General features: G+C 42.5%; 1 protein-coding gene across 3 annotated transcripts in view; it reads right to left on the minus strand.

The window, feature by feature from the left end:
- Positions 1–24,833, minus strand: part of JMJD1C (jumonji domain containing 1C) — a 141,131-nt gene that overhangs the window by 81,949 nt on the left and 34,349 nt on the right. For all 3 annotated transcript variants that reach the window (XM_015866212.2, XM_015866211.2, XM_015866214.2), the window contains exon 2: positions 16,548–16,712. The gene's annotated coding sequence lies outside the window, so the exon portion shown is untranslated. The remainder of the gene's footprint in view (positions 1–16,547; positions 16,713–24,833) is intronic.

Genomic DNA, 24,833 nt, shown 5'->3' on the forward strand with positions numbered 1-24,833 from the left:
AGCACTGGTTTTAAGACCTGATCTCAAAGATCATGTTCCACATGCTGCCCTGGCATGCCACGCTGCAGGCACAGGGTTCACAAGGGATGTCTGCAGGACCTGCTACAACACAAGAAGAAAGCCACTTCTAAATGGCTTCTCTGAACGTCCTCGGAAATCTGCTTAGCCCCTTCTAAAACACAATAACAGGCAGTGCAGCCACTGCTCTGTTCCTACAGGTTTAGGACATCATGGAAGTGAAAAGCTTTCTGTGTCTTACACAAAGAATATCTATAATCTGACTGCAGGGAGGTCATCTCAGATATCAGTCTTGTGAAACATGAGGTAAAGAGAGAAAGAAGCGAACAAAGCAGAATGATGTAACCCCTCAACACCACGTTTGTCTGAAGTGTAATTCACAAAAAAAGGGATCAGTGATCCCTCAAACCAAGACTCTGTGAAGAACTTGTGGAACACTGCTGCTCTAACCACCACCCAGCTCCTCAGCCCTGGCCATGCAGAAGCAGTGGAGGGGTCAGTGTCCTGCTTCCAGATTTCCTTCCAAAAGCTCCAATGAAAGCTGTGCATGTAGAGCCCCTCACTTGGGATTCTAAGCACACAACCACACATCCTCCTTTGGATAGCCAGTGCTTGACTCAACACCCCACCCAGGATCGGTGCAAGGGACCCTCCCCATCATTTCTACTAAAAATAACAGCACAAAAACACTGCTATGATGGAGAAAAAAAAGAAAAAAAAAATCCCCTGAATTCTATTCTCTTCTGATCAGCAGTTTTCCATGGCAGCAATAATTTTCCTTTCAAAGGTAAGATGAGGACAAGAGCTACCACCAGCAGCACTTAACTCAGTAGGAAGGAGCTACGTGCTTCAGTGACAGCACAGAATCATTCAACCCACCTTCAGCCTCTCTTTGCTGATGTGAGAACAAAGACTCCCTCTTCCAGCACCAGGGAGCTTCTGCATCAGCTCTCTGAATGTGGAGGATGACCTTATATCCTGGCAGTCACTTGCTTGAGAAAGCTGTGCTTCAGCACAGCACATACCTCATCCTGGCTATGGGTAGGAAAAGAAAGCGTGCAGCGCCTGCTAGAGACGGAGCCTTGCGTGGTAACTGATTCTATCAAGGCAAACAAAAGCTGATGCTGAAATGATAAAGAAACAATCAAAGCAACCAGAAAAGGAGGTAACTGGCACAACTATGCTGTGATGTTTACATTCCATTCCCTGTACCCCTCACACTTAAGCTTTTCACTTCTTTGCTGAATTCCCAGTTTCTGCTTTCCTGCCAGCAATATCTACCCCAATGCCTGCCCCTCAGGCAGCTTGAGACGTTCTGACACTGCTTACAGTTCTATCAAACAGCAGCAGAGAATTAACCCAGGCACCAGCCATACCTCAGAGCCAAACACAAGCAGTTGAAGCAGACACCCCCACCTCTTTCACACCTACCTGTTACTGACACCATCTCCTTTCAGACAGAAATACAACCTCACATCGGGACAAGCAGCACATCCCGGAGGTGAAGGCAGAAGTGACTGAATCCTCCCCTCCCAGCTCAGCAGCAATCCCAGCAGACAGAACAGCAGTTACAGATTAACAGAGTCAAAATTCTTGGCCAACTGCTGAAATCTTATCAAAATGGGAAACTGACCAAGATAAGGAGGAAAAAGTCTTTCCTATTCCCATGCCCAAGGATCCTAAGCACTGACAAATCATCTCACATCTTGCCACAAAACTGCTCAAGAGAATGATTTCTCAGCAATAGAGTTATGTTTCCAGCCTTTGCGGTTGCGAGCTGAGCCTAACACTATTGCCAGGCTGCAAATCATCGCTTGTGTGAGTCAGGAGAAATGACTCAGGTCCGTACAGTGCCCTGTTAATCTCAGAGCAGAGTACAACCCAGTCCACGTTCATGTGGTGAAAAGTCTGGCACTTCTCCACATACAGCAGAAAGATGGATTTTATTTACTTTTTTACTAAGGGATTTGATCATTTAGTTGCAGTCTGGAACTGTGTTATTTTCCCCACTCCACAACAGCTCCCACTTGTTGTAAGCTAGTCCCTCAGAGATGGCTAACCTATAAGCAATAAAACATAAGGAACATAACACACATTTTGTCTGCAAGGCAGGAGAGACAGAAATATGTGCTGGAGAACTCATCAGAGCCACTGAGGGAGAAGGGGAGTGAAGGTGGATCCAAGCTACAGGCAATGACACCCAACATGCTGCAGAAGGTAGGAACTGTGCACAACAGATGGCTTGGATGAGCACACTGATAAAGCCAGTGGTCAAGAATTACAACTGTTGAAAACATACAGGATTGAAAATCATCTTACACATGGATTTTCTTTCTTATCTCTTCTGCTCTGATGAGAAGGATACCTGAAGATATTATAGCCTTAAAAATACCAGCAATACTGATTAGTGCTACTAATTATGATTAATTTGTGGGTAGTTCTCATAACTAGTTTTACAAATGGAAGAATAAGCACTGGTTTCTGATAAATTAAAATGGCTATTGCCTGCATATTTGCTTACCAATATTCTTCAGCTACTCACAGCTTTTTACCATGGCTAAAAACAGGATTTCAAGCGAGAAACAAATATCTGCTTTGGCCTAATGATTTATTTTCCATAAGTAATATGATATAAACATTCGCTGGTTCTTCTCCACTTACTCACTTTTTAAAGTCAAAATGCTATTGCTAGCCAACATACAAATCTTGCAATGACTTTCCTGTTATCTCCCATTTTGGTCTCTCCCTTATGAAAATAAACAGGTCTTTTAGTTCATTTCAAAGAATCTCATAAGGCAAATAGTGAAAATCTGGACTATTGTACCTAACTGGAACCATATTAGGAAAAGAAGCTGTTGCAATAGATTGAGAGTCACAAAGTATAGACTGAGACTCTAGCTAGAACAGATGAAAAATGTTAATGTACATTAAAGAAAACCATTTCCTAATGGAAAGTAGCTAGTGCCTGCCTTTCATAGCCTCACTGTGCCAGAAGCATCCACTGCTAATTAACAGAGCTGTACTTTCTTTAAATAATTACAAAAAACAAAAGAGATCAGTGCCACATTGTAAATACGTTACCCAAAGCATGCACTAAAGTGCCATGAATATATAAAAAGAAATCTGAATCCTATAAAAATTGGCAGAGGGGGGAAAAAGTCACTCTGTCTCTTCTGTTATCCAGAATTTGCTCCAAACAACATTAACAAAGGCCCCATGAAGGGGTTATGCCAAGTGCAGAAGGAGAAGGCAGAACCTGTGATCCCTTCTAGTCCTACTAATTCTCTTTGTAGCTAAGGGCAGACAGACAGCACCAGTGAAATGACATCCAGCAGAGTTAACCTTCCCTGTCTGGTCGTTTGTAACAGTTGTCCTTCTTGCTTTCACTTCTATTTTGTGCATGCATTCATCAAGTTTAAAGGGATGACACTGGTCACTTTGCCACTTCAAAAGCAGGCTTGTTTCAGATATTCAGAGGAGGGTTTAAAAACCCAGTAAAAGGTACCGTGTTTTTTCTAATAAATAATCTAGTACACAACGCTACATGTGCCAATAATGTCATTTGTACTGAAGGAACTCCAAGTACGTCTATCGTTAACAATTGTGCAATTGCAGCAGCCAAAGATGTTGAAATCGACATTCTAAGGCAGCGGCAGTAATTTCACAGTCATGTGCCAAAATATGATTAATCGTAGTTCGCTGGGTGTTTTGACAGTAACAAAGGAAAACAGCTCATCGTAGAAGAACCGTATGATCAATTAGGGATGCCATCAAGCACCACCATCAGCATAATCCTCTACTATTAGGAATACTGCAGAGCTAATATACCCAGAACAACTGCCAAGATGGAGCACGTATACAAACAGACAGAAGATTAGAACTGTCAATAAGAGAGCATTTGGAAAAATGCATACAATTGTTTTCTTCCCTAGGAAAAGTTCATCTGAGATGATGCACGTCTGAAGGAAGCATGAATCGCTGCATATTCAGACAGACAGCTGATCTGCATTTCTACCTGACCACATTTGGAAAGGGATGAAAAGAGGCAAAGAAAAATTCACAGCAGGTTCTCTCCATACCGCACGTACCGGTCAGACGTACAACAACCAGATGCAATGCCTTTGCTGCCAAACCAAGTCAAACACTACTCTGCTAAGGCTGAACTAGCCCTGCCCCATCACACCGCTGCTGCCTGCTCCACCAGCACACTTGGCTGCGTCCAGCCGAGCTCTGTGCAATTCTTTGCAGGTGATGCCCGACAAGTTACTGTTTGCTACCAGTTCTGATGCAATCTCAACTCCTGCTTTTTCCACAGGAATGGAAGCTTCTATCTTACCAGGAAGTAGGCAAATATCAATTATGTTCTCAGTACTCAATAAATAAATGCACACAGTGATTCCATTTAACTGTTAGCTTATTTCCAGTACAGTAAGGTTCCTAAAGATGTCCTTGACGATACAGTTCCCCTGCAATCTTGGGTGAATTGCCCCAAATATTATTAATTCTCCATTTACAAATTGCACCATGAGCTTAGGGGGCTGGAAATAGATGATCTTTGAGGTCCTTTCCCATTCCATCCTATGATTCTGCCCTAGACGATGTCACTCAGTGTTGACATCCATCCTTTCCTTGATCACATCCAGGGACAGTGACTCCACCACCTCCCTGGGCTATTCCAGGTGAATATACCAAACTGCACGCAAATGTTGTTCTCTAAAAACGTAGATAATCTCCTAAATGCAAAACGAATGCAAATAAATATATCTATACAGCGCATCAGTGGATTTTGTTTGTACTCGTATGAATATATGGCTTTGTTGTTATATTTTCAAGATAGCCAAATTCAACCAACTATAATAAGTGCTATTTGGCTCATCTCAGGATTCAGCAAAGTGTTTCACAGGCATCTGTTCAGCCAGCCCTAAAACATAGTATTTTATTCTTCCTGTGATGGCACTAGTACAATCTGTAGCAATGCAGTATAGGCACTAAAAATCCCAGTGAGGCCCTTTAATGAAATACAAAAAAAAAATCCCCAAACATCCAAAACCAAAGCCATAAATACAAATACAATTGTGCATCATTAAAAGAAACGAGGTACTTACCCAGTGAGTCTGAGAACTGATGAGAAATTTCAAATTGAAATACTCAAGATTTCCTCAGAATGACGCATTACACATAACAACAGTTCAGTTTTGTTTTATTTTGGAACAATTCTGTTCAAAAATTGAATATTGAGAGATTTCATGTAAATTTCTGTCATTTGTTTAACTAACAGACCAAATCCTTTTCATAAAGCAATAAAAACGGAACACAAAAGCAGCTAATAAAAGATCAAAAAGCTTAGTAAAATACTTCTTTCTGCCCATGACTGGTGTAGATCCTATGACAGTCAGTAGACAAAAAATAAACTCTATATCTTTATTTGTGTTAATAATTCACCCGTCTGTAAACAAGAAGTCAGACTTACTCAGGGTCAGTTGAGGTCAGCCATGTTCCTTTAGTAAAATATTAATTACTTCTAGAGGATATTATTTTCAAACAAAGACCCATTCTCTAATCAATGGAATAAAAGCACCTGAACTGAGATTAATGGATTATTTCCACTGCTTACAAAGTCAGTCTAATGAACTTTTCCAGAACGGTTTGAAGGTGATTGTCCCTCTCTACTCTGCCCTTGTGAGCAGGTCTGGAGCCCCCAGTACAAGAAAGGCAGAGAGCTGTTGGAGAAGGTCCAGAACAGGGCCACAAAGACAATCAGAGAGCTGGAGCACCTCCCTACAAAGACAGGCTGAGGGAGACAAACTTGTTCAGCCTGGAGAAAAGAAGGCTGTGGGGTGACCTCATTGCAGCCTTTCAATACCTAAAGGATGCCTATAAATAGAAGGGGAGTCAACACTTTGAAAGGGTGTATAACAGCAGGATAAGGGGAAATGGTTTTAAGTTGAAGGAGCAAAGAGTTAGGTTGGATACTGGGGGAAATTCTTTACTATGAGAGTGGTGAGGTGCAGGCACAGGCTGCCCAGAGAGGCTGTGGATGCCCCATCCCTGCAGGTGATCAAGGTCAGGCTGGACGAGGCCCTGAGCAGCCTGGTCTAGTATTACATGTGGAGGCTGGTGGCCTTGCCTGTGGCACAGGGGTTGGAGATTCACGATCGTTGAGGTCCCTTCCAACCCAGGCCATTCTGTGATTCTGTGTGGTTCCTGAAGACTTCACACAGCTCTGAACTGACACTTGTTAGCATTACGTTGACTCACTTTCTGGTATTAAAAATGTTGTTTCTACTTAGCAGTGTGTGCTAGAAACTTGAAGATAAATTATCTTAAAGAATTACCACTAGCCACTGTTGATGGAACCCCCCCCATGCTTCACTTCAAGGAAGAATGGTTATGACAAAAAATATCCACGTGCTGCTGTGTCCTTTTCCCGTTCACATGCACATTCCATGCAGCAGAAAGCAAAGTGCACACATATAACAACATAGTTGCTTTTCAATACTTAATGACTTATTTTAAAATAGCTTCAGTGTCATTCATAATTTGCTTCAGACGGGCATCCTCCCTGCAGGATGCACGCTGCAAACAATAAAAGCAAACATTTTCAGCTGAAGCTTTTGCTTTCTCTCTTTTGAAGTCACCAGCAGCTCATTTTGGCACATCAAGGTCTTAACTCCACTCCTGGCAGTCGAGGGCCAGGAGGATGCCACTGGGAAGGCAAGAGAAGGGAAGCAGTGAAACAGCACGCTCCCACAGCCCTACCACACTCAGAGGGGATGTACCCTGAACCCCTGACAGGTGCCTATAAAAAATGAAGTAACCACAGACAACGGATACTGAGGATATGAAACACAGATTGCCTCCCAGTGAGCATTCCCATACAGGCTGAGTACCTGGAGCAGGCAGCCAGCTCCTCAACTGCATTCCCATCTTCCTCTTTTTCCACAAGCTAACATAAATTAGAAGTCCCAGATGAACATTGTCAAGTCACAGCTGGAACAACCTAGGCAGTACTGGAAGCTGCTGTGGAGACTTTATCTTTTTGTGGCTCACAAAAACCCGTTAAATGATGAAGAAAACAGACTTAAATGCATTGTGGAGAAGTCATTTATAGTGTTTTAGCATCTATGACAAAGAAGAAAGGCAGTCTTTTGCTACAAGCGCTCAAATTAGTCTGCTTTAGTGCAGCTGAAAGCCTGCAACAGCTGCCAGCAAAATAACTTTCTGTTTTAAAATCTTTTTTCAAATGCTGAGCACTAAGAGCACAGAACAGCACACTGAAATCAAAATATAATAAACCAGAAATGATCAATTCTATTTAGGTACAGACACATAACAGTAATAAATGACAGATCCGTTCACAAGCACTTAATCACCTACACAGTATGTTTTTATATCATGTGGTAGGAGTGTGAGTGTGTGCATGCAACCCAAGGGACAGAGACTGCTGATCTTGATGAAATTTGGGGGGAGATAGGGAGCAAGTAAAAGAACTGCAAAGGGGAGGTAATAGCACCGTCCACTCCAAAAGCAGTGAGAGACTGGCTCGACTTGCTGTGAAACCATATCAGTAACTGATGGAGCTAGAAGCCTGTCAGCTTTTTTGTTGGTTTGACCCTTTTATGGAGCAGAAGCACTTTAAAAATTACTGCCATTACACTACTGAGCTCCAATCCTCAGCTGCAGAGTGAGGCTTTTTTTCCCAAGCTCTGTCAAATCACACAAAGTCAACAGCATTTCCCCACCGACAGCATTCCAGCAATGCAGGTAACACACTGACCCCACAGTCCACAATTTGAAGTGCTATCATTTACTTCAACACAATTTTCTCGTTACCCCTCATGCTAACATCTTCTTCCACACCAGCAGGGCTCAAAGACCTGAAGTCTTCCACAGTCTGCGTTATCAATTCTTTTCCTGTGGTACCAATACCAATTTTTTCCTATTTAAATTTTATTATATATATAATATTTTATATATTTTTAATTTATTTATTTTTAAAATCCCTCAACTTAGTTCTTGCATCTCGAAACTTCCCATAGAAAAGATGACCTTAGAGGAAACGGTTGCCTTGATGCTGTGTAGGGCACAGGGCTGTACGTATCCAAGCAGTAACATACAAGTGATGGAAATGATTTTTCAGAGAATGCTTTGCATTGTGGGTGGGTTCTCCACGCTGCTGTATGTTGAAGGTATTGCATTAAGACAGCACATCAAGGGTTTCACAACAACACCCGGCATAAGCTGCTGGAATTCTGGGAAAAGAGGAAGAGAAACTCATAAAACTCTAATTATGCCTTCAGTAAGTCATCTTACTCAAGTCAGCACGGAGAGAGCAGTGCTTCAGTACTGCACAGCTGACATGTCATTTAATGCACAGAACCAGCAGTGGAGATTTTAGCAGTGGGTGGCTTTCAAAATTAGCTGCCAAGTGGATTTGACAGGTGTAAAACCCAGCTGCTCTTCCCTGCTATCATAAGAAAAACACCGAGCTGTTGCTTGTAGATGGAAGTCCTCTGGCACAGCTCTGCTCATCCTGGGCAGCCACCACTCGGATGGAGGACAACTACTGCGCTGACATCCCTCTCTCACTGTACAGCTTCTCATTGGGCATGGGTCAATAGACGCTAGTATCATTCTTATACATAAATGTATTTGTATATATAAATACATATAAAACCCATATTTCTATAATATTATCACTTACATATGCAGCAACAAACAGGCTATGAGTGACCAGAGCGATGGAGATGTACAGAAGGCACTGTAAGCATTCAGCCTTTCCTCCAAACCACAGAATCACAGGAGTTGGGAAGGACCTCTAGAGATCACCTAGTCCAACCTCCCAAATCCCACACTTTGGAAGCTGCCTTTCCAAAACACTGCTGGAACCGCCAACAGCATCCACTTGCCTATGTTCTCTCAGCACCTCCAAAGTTGGGCTGATTCTTCTAGTTCAAGGCAGTTGAGATGGATTTAGAGAGCTACAAAGCCATTAATTTTCTTCAGCGCTAATGGAATATTTGTTCTCACAAGCACTATCAAAAATCAAAGACTGAGATGACCCAGTCAGTCCCAGAAGACACAGTGTGGCTTTTTGCTTTTTGGTTTGATGAAGCTGTGGAAGCAACACTGAGGCTGTACGTGTGAAGAACGCGTGTGAGCAAGCTGGTAGGGATTGCAACAGGAGCATAACCACAGCACCCTTCTCATCACCCCTTACAGAACCAATGTGCATGCAGATATCCTGCACCAAGCTCCCTGCACAGATGCTGCCTAAACTGCCCTGCTTGAAGATGGAACCTCACAAAACTTGATTTGAGTCTTCTATAGTAACACATACAAACTACCACCAGCATTTCACTGCTGCCTCTTGAACACATGGAAATGACAGAGGCATGGTCAGCTGGGAGTGCCCCCTAACGCTACAGCTGAGAGATGCTAAGCAGTACACTGCAATTTATTTTGGGTAATCCTTGGAGAGCAAGAGGAAATGCTTTACCAGCAGGAAGCAACCTGAAGCACAGAGGCTTCCAGGATGCCGTGACACAGTAAAGAAGCTCTCTCTGGAGGATCTGCCCAAATGGCAGCCCTCAGGCCTGTATGACAAAAAAGACTTGTGGTGCTGTTACCTCAGGGCAAGCTTCTAAACCTTATTTTATTTGGGATTCTGGCAATTCTGCAATTTAACATTCAAAACAATTCTCTGTACTGAACTCAATGACAAAAAGCAGTCTACCTATTTAACATATGGAAGTATGCTTTACAAAGCTAAATCCTCTCAAAAACTCTTCTCCATCACTTAGAATTAACATGAATAAAGAAAAACAAACAAACAAAAAGTACAAGCTTGCCATTGGCAATACCTTAAGACAACATCTTTGGGACAAGGAATTGTATGCAGTAGGGTGAAACGAACAAGAAGTACAAGGGCCACAGACAAACTTTCCCCTGCAGCATGTTTTTCCACTCTATCACTCTCTCCCACAGTGGGAGGCTGCAGGACAACACCCATATTTCACAATGAGGCGTCTGGGGAGACAGATCTCAGTCTACAGCTGTTCATCTGGGGCACGTCCTGGGAAGGTAATGGCTTCCGCTTAGCAGCCTGCATGGAGAACAACAGCTACCAGTAAGCAGCGGTTTAAAAAAGCCAGTGCCAAAGTACACAGGCGGGATGTGGTACTGCTTGAGACATTTACGTTCTGTGGGAATATTACAGTAACACACTCTCCAACAAAATAATCTCTGAACCATCTCCAAGATCTGTTTCTGTGCGTTGCCGTCTTTCACAATGCAGCAAAAAAATCAGGTCACTGTTGCTGTGCTGAGTCAGTTGCTTAAATTTTCTCTTCCTCAAGCTCTAAAGTGTCTTAAATCTCTCCTACGAAGCTGACAGTTTCTAACGATGTTCTCCTCTGCTGCGTGCAGCCCCTCACAACCCCACACTAGCAGGTATATAAGCACCAGATTTTGGGTGCAAAGAACAGAGAAGCTGAAAAAACTCCTTCATGAATTCCTACGCCTCTGGAGAACAAGACTTCACTCTGCCTTATTTTCCATCTACGCAGCTACCTCCTTTGTGAACTTATTCTTTCTCACCACAGAATACTTGGAATGCCTGATGATGACTTAACTGTGGTATCTACCAGTATATACTTCTATATTTGCCTTGTTCAGTGGCAGAAGAAGCTGCTGTGAAATGTATGAAAATGCAGGGGACAAGTCAGCTGCATCTATAGGAACTCCTTACCTTGAAGGAGACCAATCTGATTCATGGCAACACCACGTAGAAGAGAAACCGGCTAAAAACATTAAAATTAGACCATCGAGACAAGAAAGAAAACAAATTCTTGAGAGACTGAGAAGGTCGTAGTGCATCACAGTGTAAAAAAGAATGAACAAGGGACCTGTTCTACTTTCCATCATCATGCCAAAAATAAAGAATTATATTTGTCTCCAGAATATCCAGCAGCTCTATAGAAGGTGGCTGTTCAAGCTGTACTTTTTACTCTTGAGTGGTGACACAAATGCCATTAAGCTGGCACTAAATAAGCATCTGCTTCATAATCCAACACAATCGAGCCAGCTGAAGCAGACTGCACTCAAGCAGAAGGATTCTGCAACAGGCAGCTGAGGCATGGAGGGGGGAAGGCTGCATGAGGTCAGAGCACGAGTCTGTCCTCCACATGCCCACAAACACTCCTACTTCTCATGAGGTTTTACCACCAAGTAACGCAGCACACAGTCAGCGCATGAACACACAGGTCTGATACACCTCACTAGAACAAATGCAGAGTCTCCCACCTGACAAATCTCATTCTTCTGCAAGGCCACCTCCTCCTCATCACGAGGCTCAGACTGACAGCCTAGGTCCCGCAGGTGCCACTAGCACTGTCTACTGTAAACCAACTGCACATTCTCACAGTGCAGAAGAGTTATTGAGCACATGCGAAGACCCACTCTTTGTTCCTGGCTTTGTTATAAGCCTGGCTGGGGCCCTGTATTCTTGCAGAGCTCTGGACAGAGTCCCAGGAAAGATTGTTCTCAAGCCACTGGTTTAGCAATGACTTCACTTGTTCCAAGAAAAAGTCAGGCAAACAGACATACTTTTTTTTAGTGGGCTGGGGAATTGAGTTGCTCCTGCAGCCATCCTCCCCCCGGCAATGAGCATATTCTGGAACTCCTCATTAAGCACATTTTAGCTTACATTAAAATTCAAATATACTCTTCAGAAACGTACCACTGGAGTAGAACCAGTTCTTGCCGTATGTCAGCCTTGAAACTGGCAGTGATATAGTTACTGTAGAACTTTATATCAGCTGAGATCATAGGGCAAATACCTTGGTTTGACAAGGTAAGCAGTGCAAAGCTAGTGAAGCACAGCCTCTGCATTCAAACCATTAGAGAATTAGTATGGATTCTTCTGATTTATTATACATGAATTTATACTGAATTCAAAATCAAACACTGGAGACAGCACTGTTTTATTTATAGATACAAGGATAGGCAGCACGCACTTCACCAAACACCCAGGAGAGCACACAGAACCCTTAACCAATCACCTCTGCCTGTACACAGCTTTCCCAGGTACCCAGCGCTGCCCTTCCATCTAACAGAACCATTCCCCTCCTTTTCATCATATTTGATTCAGTCAAATCATTCCCTCTTCTGGCTTCTACCCCACAGAACGCTGCCAGTTTCTTCCAAAAGGAAAACTGCCAAAATAAAGAATACTTTTCCTTCCCCTATTCTACAATACTCTCTTCCTTTCTGTTTGCATGTGCAGAAGTTTCTCAAGTGTTCTCCCATTCAAGGCGCGTTTGCTTTCCCTTATCTCCAGTTTCAATCCTTCCCTATCCACTCTTGGCTCCTTTCCCTCAACATACAAGCTTGCCACAATCTATCCATCTTAAACTCATTTAATCTTAATTGCTTTTTCAATTATCCTTCTTCCCTTATTTTCTTTCCAAGATGATGGAAAAATCCCTTAAAATGGCTGTCTAAAATTTATTTCTATCCATAGACCTTCAATGATAAACTTTCATTTCATCGTGTTATTAACATTTCCATCGCTTTTCCATAGCAAAGCTTCCTCTTCCTTAGTTGATGCTACTAAAGAAACCCCACAATTTAGTTTTCCACCATAGTGTGCTTTCTTAGTCTATCACCTTTGACTTTCTTCCACATCATTTTACCATTCTCTAAGTATCCCAAATGGATTCTGTCCTCAGTTCACTCTTTTTCTCTCTCTATGCTTTATTTTTAGGTATTTTTATGGTTGGTTAGAGGGGGAATAATTAAATTCAAATTGACAGCTCACAGAAGCATCCTGTTTTGTCCATGTGAGTATCTTGGCTCCCCTCTGTCACCCTGCCCACACACTCACATCCACCTCCCTTTCTGGCTGCTAAGAAGATACCATCACAGCCTTAAGCCTCCAGGCTTAACTGTACAATAGGTGTGACTGTATCTCTGATCTGAAGCACCCTAATACCCAGACTATTTCTAAATCAGAGACAATGATTTATTCCCCCTTAAATACAACTGTTCTTTTCCGCCCACAGACTGAAGAATTATCCCTCATCTCAATTTCTTCAACACTGTTTTCAGAGGAATTCAAAAGCAATTTTGCCTCATTTCCCAGCTACTGGTAATTCCTATAGTCCAACACCTTGAGCCTGTCACTCTGTTTTTGTACTATTTGTAGCCCCAGCATTTGCCAAACTAAACCGATAACTTCAGTTACAACACTTTATACAAGCTACTTAATCATTCACTGTTGAAATACATATCAGCTTCTACTACCCACCTGTTATGTTTTCAAAATCCATGCTACTTCTTCATGCTGTTCCAACAGCTGAGAAGGCTTCTTCTGCACTGACATCCATAAAACATCTCCATTAGTTGCTTACAAACACTCTTCCCTAACAACTAGGCTACATTTATTCTTGACATCACTTGTCACTGTTTTCTTTATGCTTCTCTCCTTACCTGCACTGACTTTGATTTGTTATACTGCCTGTAAGCTCTCAAAGACAGAGATAGTATTTTCTTCTGTGCTTGTACGGCACCTAGCACAGCTGAGAACTCTTGAATTCAGAAATGCTATGGTTAATGCTGCCTGCATTCTTGTAAAGCTATTTATGAGGCAGTGCCATTGCAGCTTCCCTTGTGCTCTAGAGGCAGCTCCCAGCTACAGTGACCAGGGCTTCTCCTCCGCTCTATCCAGGAAAACAACCTCACAAGAAGGAAAAGCATCTGAACTCAGCATGAGTGGGCACTACACTTCCCTTATTTTACAGCAGGATTTCAGAGGTAGTTAGCCATCAGCAGCAGCCATCCTAATACAACAAAGCACGCTGCCACCAAGGCTCCAGGCTCAGCTGTTGAAAAATTACCAGAAGTAAATGAGGTAGGATCAGAAAGGATAACCAAATCACTGAATTCAGGGGGAATCCATCTCCACACAAGGAGAAACAGGCAGCAATTCTTATTTTCTCACCCTCTTAGCACCTGACCCAGAAGCATACGACCTTAGAGCACAGATTGACAAGGCCTGCAGCAGCAATGCTTTCACTAACCGACACACCACAGGCATTCAAATTAGCACATGTGGTGACCAGGTTGAACTCCAGCAATTTCACATGTGAAGTGGAGATCATGACGCATCTCACAATTGAATAATAAAAGAAACTGGTAACTGTGAAGTATGCAGTGGTGGCTCCCCACAGAAAAGCCCACAGAAATTATAGACCTTGCGTTCTGATTGAGTTGGAATACCACCCAGTAAATAAAGAGTAAGTTGATCAAAGAAGACAACAACAAAAGGTGATCAGGATCTAAATCAACAAGCACTTTCCATTATGCTTAGAGTCCAAGATCGTGTAGCATGTACTATGTAAACATACTTAACTATTGCTTTGCTACATATATATTGGGTACCCCAAATAAATTGTACCGGTAAGTCTTATTTCAATATTAAATAAGAAGACAAGACAGTACATGAATAATTTTTCAGTATACTTGCATCACTGGGAAACATTTGAGACTTCTCATTTAGTAACTATGGCAAGACAATTCTTCTAAATCATATCAGCAACAAGTACTTAACACCAAAGTGCAGATATTCCCCTAAAGTGCTGTGCAACCAGTACTTGTACCAGCTTTTCCATTGCCTCTCCATTTTTAAGAAGTCTAGTTTTAACTTAAAAATGCCCTTTCACAGATGTCATACACTACATCAGAGTGTTCAGACAGGTTGGAAATAAAGAACATACTTAGGATGGCAATTTGAGCACTTTCCATGTTCACTGTGTCCTGGTGGGCTCAGTGCAGCTCTTGATAAGGAACAGAACTTTGGGAGGACTCCATGGAAGGCATCTGCTCTAACCTGAGTTAATATTCTCTATCTCAGTATTTTCTGGAATGGGGATGGATGATGACTAGAGAGCCTGACACAGAAAACAATGGTTAGAACATCTGCAATCCAGCCAAGCACAAATGCTGAGAACTTGTCATCTTACCATCTGGAAACTGTGCCCTAACAAGCTACCAAGCCCTGTGTTGGGCTATAAGATTGAATTTTATTTATTTATTAAACATAAAAGCAGGAGGCTGACCTTGTAGCTGATGGGACTGGGAAGGAAGGTCTGTACCTCAGAAACTTCAACATTAAAGCAAGAATTTAAAACACAGATGATAAAACAGGGGTGGAAGAAGTTTCTGCCTTTAGCTGGATCAGATGGAGTTTGGATAAGCCCGTAGTGAGAAGGTGCAACTGAAACATGTTCACATACCAGTAAAGACATGCTTTCACCTTGGTGACAGGATCACCAACTAAACTAGAAAACCTCCTAGAAAGACACCTCTTTGAAGCCCAAGAAGAATGTCCATACCCTAGAGGGCGACTCTAAAGGCATATAAAATAACCAAAGTACACAGATACTGCATTCCAACTCACCAACGGATTTTAAAACACTCATCTCAACCAGGGAGACACAGGTGGTATCAAAGAGCAAGTGACGTTACTCTGCAAAACTAAAAATTCTCTCTCATGGGTATGCTAAGATGAAACTGAAAATTTGGTTGTGCAAGAAAGTATCTCAGAGAGCCAACACATGCAAAATTTTACCACGCTTTACACAATAACACAATCACTCAAGGTAAGTCAAGAAGGAATAGTACACAGAGGCACATTCCATCCTAAACCACCTTATCCCATAGCAAAGCCAGAACTGAAGTTGCAGATACCAAGCTTAACATTATTAAACATACCTAAAATGCCTCCTTCCTCACCATCCTGAGAAATTTGGCAGAGGTCTCTTCCAACTCTAAGGATTCTATAATTCTATGATTTTTACAGCACTAAAAGCGCTATTGGGGGGGGGTGTGGGAGGGGGAGAGAAAAGGGGGAGAAAAAAGTAAATGTTTATTCCTCATAGGATTATTTCATCAGATCTACCTAAAGATGCATCAACAACAAACACAGCGTCCAAACAATTCCCTGCAACTCTATGCTTGGCCATCAATCCAGAGAGGAAGCATCACAACTATCACCCCATAAGCCAGGAAAGCAATTGTCATTTCACTGATACTTCACTTTTCTCATCTTTCTTACCTTTGATCCAAATATTACATATGCTCAACTCTCATAAAGAAGGTGCTATAAGCTTACAGGCTTCTTTTCCATCTTAGTTTCAATCTTCCACAGAGCAAAAGAGGCGTTTCTATTAAGTTCATATTTATTAGATGCTCTGACCATGTAAAGAGCCATTATTTCTACCCCATCACTCAGACTAGTTTTGCAGTGCTTTAAGCTGACTTAAAAATGAGTCTGAGTTACCATATCATGCCCATCCTCTCATCACAAACATGATTTATTAGTATTTTCTTGTCCTTTTTTTTTTTACCATTCTCTCTTACCACACTCCACAAACACTACCACCAAAATAAACTAGCTGGTTTCCTATGGAGCATAGCATTAGAGACATTAAAATAGTTCAATAAACAAGACTGCTGAAGCATCTTACCAATGCAGGCCATTGAATTTGTTTGATCTTTGATCCCTGAGTCTGGCTTGGGTCCTTTCTTTTCGCCCAGACCAGCTGGTACTCCACCAAGAAGGTTGCAAAATCTTCATAAACTTTAACCCATTCTCGCTTTTCCCATTCAAGGTCATCAAATTCCACATATACCTGGAGAAATATAAAAACAGGAAGAGATACATTATTACCTGTACAGAGTACAGGAGAATCTACATGCACTTCTGAAAGCATCACATGAGAGCTTAGCATTATCCCTTTTACTGTTAAGGTATTGAAGTGACAAGTCATTCAGTTCCTGCACCACAGAAGAAATGCTTTTTTCAGCAGAGCACATGTACTGAAGAGATGAAGAGTTCATCTGCCAAAACATAGCTGTTAATGCTGGGTGTCTTATCCCGTGATTGAGAAGTCTGACACTAAATACTAATATATTTCAGGAAGCTTTGAGAACGATTTCTGTTATCTGTTCAAATATTTATCATACTTAAATTAATGCAAACTAATCAACCAAACAAAAAAACACTGCTTCAAGGATTAAGAAAAAAAACAAAAACAAAAAGCAGTTATTTGGAAGAGAACCAGAAAGAACACCATAAGCCCTTTGGTGCTCTGTGTGCCTCCAACACACAGCTTTGAACTCCCAGCTCCACCTGCAGAAGCCACTCAGTACCTTGCTGTTTGTATCCTTATGGGATCCACTCCTCTTGGCTTAATAAATCAATAAATCCAACATTCACAACACCACACTTCTCATTTCCAGCTAAATCACCACGGAGCCAGTTCACATCCATATGATCTCATGTCACTGTTGTCCTACATGTTACAGGGCTCTCCCCGAAGCACAGCTGGAGAACAACCAGACCCTCCCTTAGCTGCACTTACCAAGCTGACCGTGCCAAGTGATTTATCTCCTCTGGTAAAGGGAGGAGGGAACACACAGCCAAAAAGTTATACAAATATTATCCACATTAGGAAGCGAGAACTTTGTAAAGGCGTCACATTACAAGATTACTTTTTTTTAAGCTATTTTTTTTTCTGCTTTTATAATGCATTTTACAACACTGCTTAGAAGAAACACCCCTTCCTATACAAAACAACACTGCTTGTTACAGCCTGGAGGAGGACGGGGAAGATGCTTTGCTCTCCTGAATTTCTGCTCTCTGTTGCACCCACGGCAACTTCTGAAACTGGAGATTCTTCCTCCATCTCCTTCTGAGAACTCACATTGCTCTCACTGAAACATTCTTGTCTAGCTTCAGTTAATTTTAGGCCTGCAACATACTTCCTTGTCTAGACTGCCTGTCTCACACTTGTGAGACGCGTGCTGCACAGCGCTCCTGCTCATCTCATCCCTCTCCCTTTGGTGTACACAACTTAAATTTACACTGAGCCCATACCAAAATTCATCTTCCCAGTCCTCCCCCCTCACAGATGCTTTTTTTTAAAACCCACATGACTTCCACCCCGTTCCTACACTCTCCCTCTGAAAGCATGAGTCTGATTACAGTAATAACTGCAGTTACTCTCTTCTGTGGCAGCCTACAGTCACGTCTCCACTTAAAATCTGCACAGCTACAGAGACACAGCAGAGCTGGTTCTGCTCCTCCTGCACTGCCACCCTCACTCCACAGCTCCTCTCCTACTGCAGCATTTCCATCAGCTCTACTGGGATAGTTCATACAGAAAGGACCTTCTTGCCTCAGCTGCTCATTATTAAACTGTCACCTGTTATTCTTGCAAGCGAGTGGAAAGCAGTGGCAAAGCCTCAAACTAAAAACTGCCAACAGCCACCTTTCATTAAAGGGCACAATTCTATGAAACAGACTTAAAGCAATGAAGCCATGGAATGCATTATGAACTTAGGGAATAGTAGTTTAACAACCAAAACAGATTGAATAATAAATACAGTACAGCGATAAAGCGTTGGCAGAAGAATGTCACATCCCAAATCATCTCAGCAGCACTACCTGGTACCTGCAGCTTCATTGAACCCTTCTAAAGGGAAAGTTATGATGAAATGTTGTCATTTGCTCCATTGTGAAGACACCTGTCATTGACAGCACAGTCACAGTCATTCCTGGAAGTCCCCTTGCTGCCTGCTCCTCCTGCTCAGCCCACTCAGTAACACCAGGCTGGGCAAAGCATGCATCTGTAGTACCTGGGCAGCCTGTGATGGGGCAGGGGGCCGAGCACAAGGCTGAGCACAGCTGAGACTTGAAAAACAATGGGAACCAAGTGAGCAAATGCTTTTGAAAAAACACAGATAAGCCTAAACTCGATTCAGCAGTTGAGAAACAGCCGCACTACAACATGCTGTGCCTGCTGGACCCCTGCCAGAACTCGTGGATAACTGCAACGCAATCTAGTGTTTAGTGTGCAAGATCTGCACCCCAAACAACCCAAAATCCAGTGCAATGGCAGCAGGAGCTCCTGCAAGCTGTCTGCAGGCCTCCTGGCACTGAGCAGCCAGGTCTGCAAAGGAGCAGCTCCAGGGAAGCAGGCAGGGAGCGTGGCACAAGGCCAGCTGCACTGCCCGGGACACCGCATCCCTCCCACCCACTGCCCCACAGGGAGCCGCGCTGCCAGCCTCACCGCACTGCTGTGTTAGTGCCAAGTCTATTAGCTACCCCCGGCTTTCCAGAGTTCATTTCTGAAAGGCAGCAGCAGCACAGGGAAAATGTGGAGCACAACCTTTCACCCATTCTTTGTTAGCAAATACGTGCTCAAAACAGGAAAACGTGTTACACATTTTTGCAAGGCAAGAGTAAAGGCTCTGAAGCAAACAGGGTTCCCCTCTCCCTGGACACTGCACTGCCCCACAGAGAGGAGCAGCACGAGAGTATGAAAGGGAGTAAAAAGGGGAGAGAAGAACAAAAGCGATCCAGCAGCCTGTGCCAGAAAGCAAAATGTGCAGCCAACTCCAGCCCCGCCAAGGAGCCTGAAAACACTCCATCTTCTTGCTTCACTGGCGGAACTGAGCACAGCAAAAGCCCCTCCAACATCTGCCTCCTCAGGACTGTATGTTGATTTTGAGATTTTTCAGCCAAATCGTGCTTCCTTGCCTAGTCAGCTATACAGCACTTTGCTTTGCCAGAGCTGCTCAAGGCCTCTCACCACGTACACACTTGCGCAGAAAGGGAGAATTCCCTCCGGGATGATATTCTAGTTATAATTGGCATTAATGCGCTAATTTTGTAACTCGCTATTTTCCAACAGGAAACAGCATCAGCCCATAGCGTGTTTTTCCAAGTAAAGCAAGACAACAAATTAACATTCAGCAGAGTCAGCCAAACAACTGCAACAAAATGCTGCCGTTCCAAAGCCATAACACAACAACCATGGAGAAACTTTAAATGTGCAGCAACACAATCCAGACTCACTTTAGCCGGCTGGTTCTTCAGAAATACAGGTCATTTCTCTCCTAAGTGATGGCAGATGCACCAGTCACCATGCTTCCAGCGCTATACCAAAGCATGTACTAAGAATCGTGATGTAGAGTTCCCTGTTTCTCACCTAAGGACTTTTACTGAAGTACTTATGTCTAGTGCAATTGGACATCTCTTAAAATATGCATTTAATAATGCAAAGAAAAAAACACTTAATTTGTGCCATGTTGAATATTCTTTCATCAACACAAATTGGACTGTTGGCTTCAAGGTGAGTCCCAGGGCCCATTAAGCTTTATCCTTAATATTTCTAAATTAAAACAAAGAATATTACATAATATACAAGTGTGCTGCATGAAAGTAAGGGAGAGAGAGAGAGAGAACTCAAAACCTCACGTGCTAGAAGTTATCTTGAAATTCAGAAGTCTTATACAGCCTGAAAGATGATGGAATGACTTGTGTTGGAGGTGACTGCACACCAGCCAGCTCCAAGCCCTGCCATAAGCTGGTTGCTGCCCACAGCCCCATCCCACCCAACCTGGCCTTCCGAGGCCTGCAGGGATGGGGCACCACAGCTTTTCTGGGCAGCCTGTGCCACTGTTTCACCATCCTCTGAGTAATATGTTTTGCCCCAGCATCCAACCCAAATCTCTCTTCTAGCTTAAAGCCATTCCCCCTTGTCCTATGATTAAAAGCCTGGCATGTAATCCAGACAACAACTAGTTGCCAGACCGCCTGCTCTCCAGCACCTCCAGCACAAAAATGTAGGCCTTGATACAATTTAACAGAGATTTACTTTGAAACCTACTATGTTTAAAATAGCCACATTTCAATGGCAATAAATAAAATCTCTTACAAGAAATTTTTACACATAGTACCATCCAGAGGAAAAGCAGATATCCATTGGAAGCCTCCAACAAGCACAGAGCAATGAAGAGAATGAGAAAACAGTAAGATGTCGGACAAGATGCCCACGTTGGCAAATGAAAAGGCAAGCTGGTAACAGCACTTCCTCCAGTCTCAGCTGTAAGCTGCAGGCTTTAACTGCACGTATCTGCAATGAGACATTTGGCATTGGCTCACTTCTGGCTCAGCGAGGAGGCTGCTGAGTTCCATTGCTGGGGCACACGTACCTCAGAGGAAGGCCCAGAGCCCCAGGCAGGCTGCCATGGAGCCAGGCATCCCTAGGTGAGCAGTGAGCACAGCCCTGTGGGCAGAGAGGAAGACAGCCAGAGCACGAGCTCCACACAGCCTCGGTGCTCTGCTGGGCCACAGCAGCTTCTTTTAGCATTCTGCACAGCTGCAAATTAAAACCATGGTACCTCAGGCTCTGAGAAACTTCTCCATTTACATATTGAAATGGAGGCAATTGCCAAGTACCTGGCTGGTATAAACTAAAGCTACTTGTACATACACAGGGAACGGGGCCAGGAAGAGTGTTTTTATAAAACTTAATCTCCCCGTCCTGTTCCCAATATCTCTGCATCCTCAGGTTTGTACAGATTGTTTCTTTGGTGGAAATGGCATTACCCAGCAGCCAAGCCGTTCTAAATATATCTTTAACTAATCAAATGCAATCAAAGCACAATTTACTATAAAGCAAAACAGCTTAACGCAGTAAAATTATTACACTGTTATACAAGTGCTACCCATTTCCGCATGGAAAAGCGATGAAAAAGCAACTGAAGATAGCAGAAGGGTTTCTCTTTAGTAAGGAGCCTGCAATATGGTTGTACACTTACAAAATATTCCCTATCCTTCCCATTCACATTACAATTTTCATAGCCAGTCCACATTAAAAAACACTCAGTATCATCATACTCCTTTACTTTACACATTAAAGTGCCGTACAGCTGCATTTTACAGACCATACAAGTAAAACAGTATAGTGAAAGAGATGGGTATTTGAGAATATATTGGCATCAGTCCACATCGCCTAAGGAAACCCTAAACAAATGTTGGAATAACAGCAACGGGTTGGTTTCAAACTACCAAATCCTTCAGTATTATGAGTCTTATTGCCTCTATGCATTCCTGAAAACGTTACAGTTTTATGGTTTTCCACCAATCTGGAAAATATTCTTTCTTCAACACAATTTCTTCACTTGCACTTGTAGACCAGACAGTCTTTACTTTCAGCACACAAAGCAACACTAAAATGTGTATTTTCAGCTGGAGCGAGCAGACATGCCCAGCATCACAGCAAGCCTTTAGGAGAGCTGGAAGAATTCTCAATAAAGTTAGCCAGCTGCTGGGCTAGAATCCCTTTCCCCCTTTGAGACAGGTGAGACCCATCCACAGCCATCAGGCCAGGTGCTGAGTACACTGCCTCAGGGTTGAAAAATTCCTGCAATGGCACCAGCCCCTCAGCCATGTATTTATCAGATGGGTTTTCTAGTCCTCTCATCATCCCTTGCTGTCACTGAATGGATGGAGAACACTACCTGAACTCCTGCACCATCCACTAATGGCCCCAACCCCCTCAAGTCCCTTTGGATAGCCCCAAGGCTTCTCTCAGTGACTTCATCACTGCCAGCATGAACCATCAGTACAGGGTAATAATCTGAAATAAGAGACTTGTAATAATCAGAGACTTCCACTGCCAAGACAGCTCAGTACACTCCATACACTGATGAACAAGGAAGACAACCCTGATCTCCTGTACTGGCCTCTAAATAAGCTGGAGATGCACGCCTGCTGAAAGACACATCAAACATATGCCATATGCAGGAGGAAACAGGACCAGATGGAGCAAAGAACACATGCTTCAGTAAACGTGAATTTTCAAGGTAGCTCCCTTATATCTTACAGCATCAAAGCAGTTATTTAAATAAACACATTCATTTCAAACAAATAGTAGTCTCAAGATGCACGACAGGGAAACAATAAGCACAGAAATGAACAACATATACAACAGGCTTCATTTTGAAACGCTCATTTTGCACCCCCTGGAATTCATGCCTGAACACTGACAACAAGGAACTTCAGGAGAAAGGATGCAGATAAAAATGGCTGCAGAAGAGAAGAGAACTGCCAGTATATCGTAACAAGGTGCTGCTGCTGCCTGTAGCCTGGATTGCTAAGCAACCAGCACACTGTGTGGAGTATCAATAAGATCACAAGGACGGCGAGTGGGAAAAAAAAGCATCCTACCAGGATGCCTCAAAACCATCTCTGGAAAATAAAGGCGTACATTTCACAAAGCAGATGCGTCTTCCACGCATCGTTTTAAAACACATATTCCATACGGAAAGCTGAGAAAGAGAAAACATGAACTACATTGCACTGAAGGAAACTGCGTTTATATTTTATGCCATTCAGAGTTTTAAATGAGTTTCCTCAAAAAGATTTGTCTCTCAAAGAGAGTCTGCAGGAATGCTACATTTTATATAAAAGGTGTCTGAACCACTGGCGGTACTTAAAATACTTGACATACTTTGCAAACCTTTTCTCCACATTCAGATGGCAAAGCCAAGTGACACATGGACCAAAAATTAAGTTATGGCCATGCTGGGACTTTCAAGCACACCTATGCCAAGTATTACCGCTTTCAAAATGCTTCAGATGCCAAAAAATACAGTGAATTTCTCATCTGAAATGAAAAGTAAAAGCAATATTGAAATTCCAAGAATGTATTAACTACTAAATCATAGCAGCACCTGGTTAAAATATACCCGTTACACAATAATTTCCTGGTCCTGCAGACTTGGAAAGGAAGCCTTTCAAATTCTTTGTCATCAGGCAACGTAGGAGACTTTTCTTACCATATCTAACCATAATTTAGATGTAACGTTAATGTCTAAAAACTATTGTTGTGAAGTCTCAAGCAGTTATTTCTTTGTAAGGTGTATAGTTTAAAAACCTGCAATATCTTATTTGCAGATCTGACAGACGACTGGATGGAGATAAGGCCATTTTGAGCACTGATGGTAACTGATAAATATTAATAGCCGTCAGGTGATTTTGGCAGTGCTGTGGTGGTACCTATACACATATATATACACACACACACACACACACACACAGAGAAATGTGCCTCGGTAGTTGGAAATCATATATATATTATAAATCATATATATATATATGATATATATATATGTATATATTTAAGTATGTATGTATATAATCATATATATATATGATTTCCAACTACTGAGGCACACTTCTCTGTCTTCTGATGGCAACAAAGCATTTGCCTTTATGCCCAAGAACAATGATCTTAAACAACAAGCCAACAAAGTGATTCTCATTGGATAGTTTTCCTTTTCCATGTAAAATCTGCCAAGGATATCAAGAGAAGAATCATGAAAGGTAAAAGAAACTTGGTTAAATATTTATCTGCTTCATTGATTATTATCCACTAAAACGTTGGAAGGTATTTCCCAGAAGTGTATTCCTTCATAAAAGAACCAGAAATATTTGAATATGAAGCTAATGTACTCTATTAATTAAAGCCTAATCTTTTATCTGAGAAGTAATACCTACTCTGTCTTGACAGTAACTTGCTATCTCCCTTCTTCTGTGTGAAATGCTATTTATAACCCCAGTCCACAACCTGCTTCTCCTAGTCCTGCCTAAATCGGGTCTAAGCTGCATGATAAAGACCACAAGTAGTTTCTAGCCAGGACCCAGACCTATTTTATTGCCATTGTGTTTCTTTGTTCTGCAGATGTGACTCACACCCTTTTTGCAGCCTCCCTTCAGCTTAGTGCTGGCATTGTGTGCTACCCCACCTGCAGAGCCCCTCCTTGGCTGCCTCACTGAGACACTGCTCCAGGTCTCTGGGTTTCATCCCCTCTATGTCATCCTTCAGAACCACACCTCTGTCTCATAGTGTTCATCTCTGCCTACTCATTTATACCAGACATCAGTCATTCAAAAATAA

Source organism: Coturnix japonica, chromosome 6, assembly GCF_001577835.2.
Source record: "Coturnix japonica isolate 7356 chromosome 6, Coturnix japonica 2.1, whole genome shotgun sequence".
Lineage (NCBI taxonomy): Eukaryota > Metazoa > Chordata > Aves > Galliformes > Phasianidae > Coturnix > Coturnix japonica.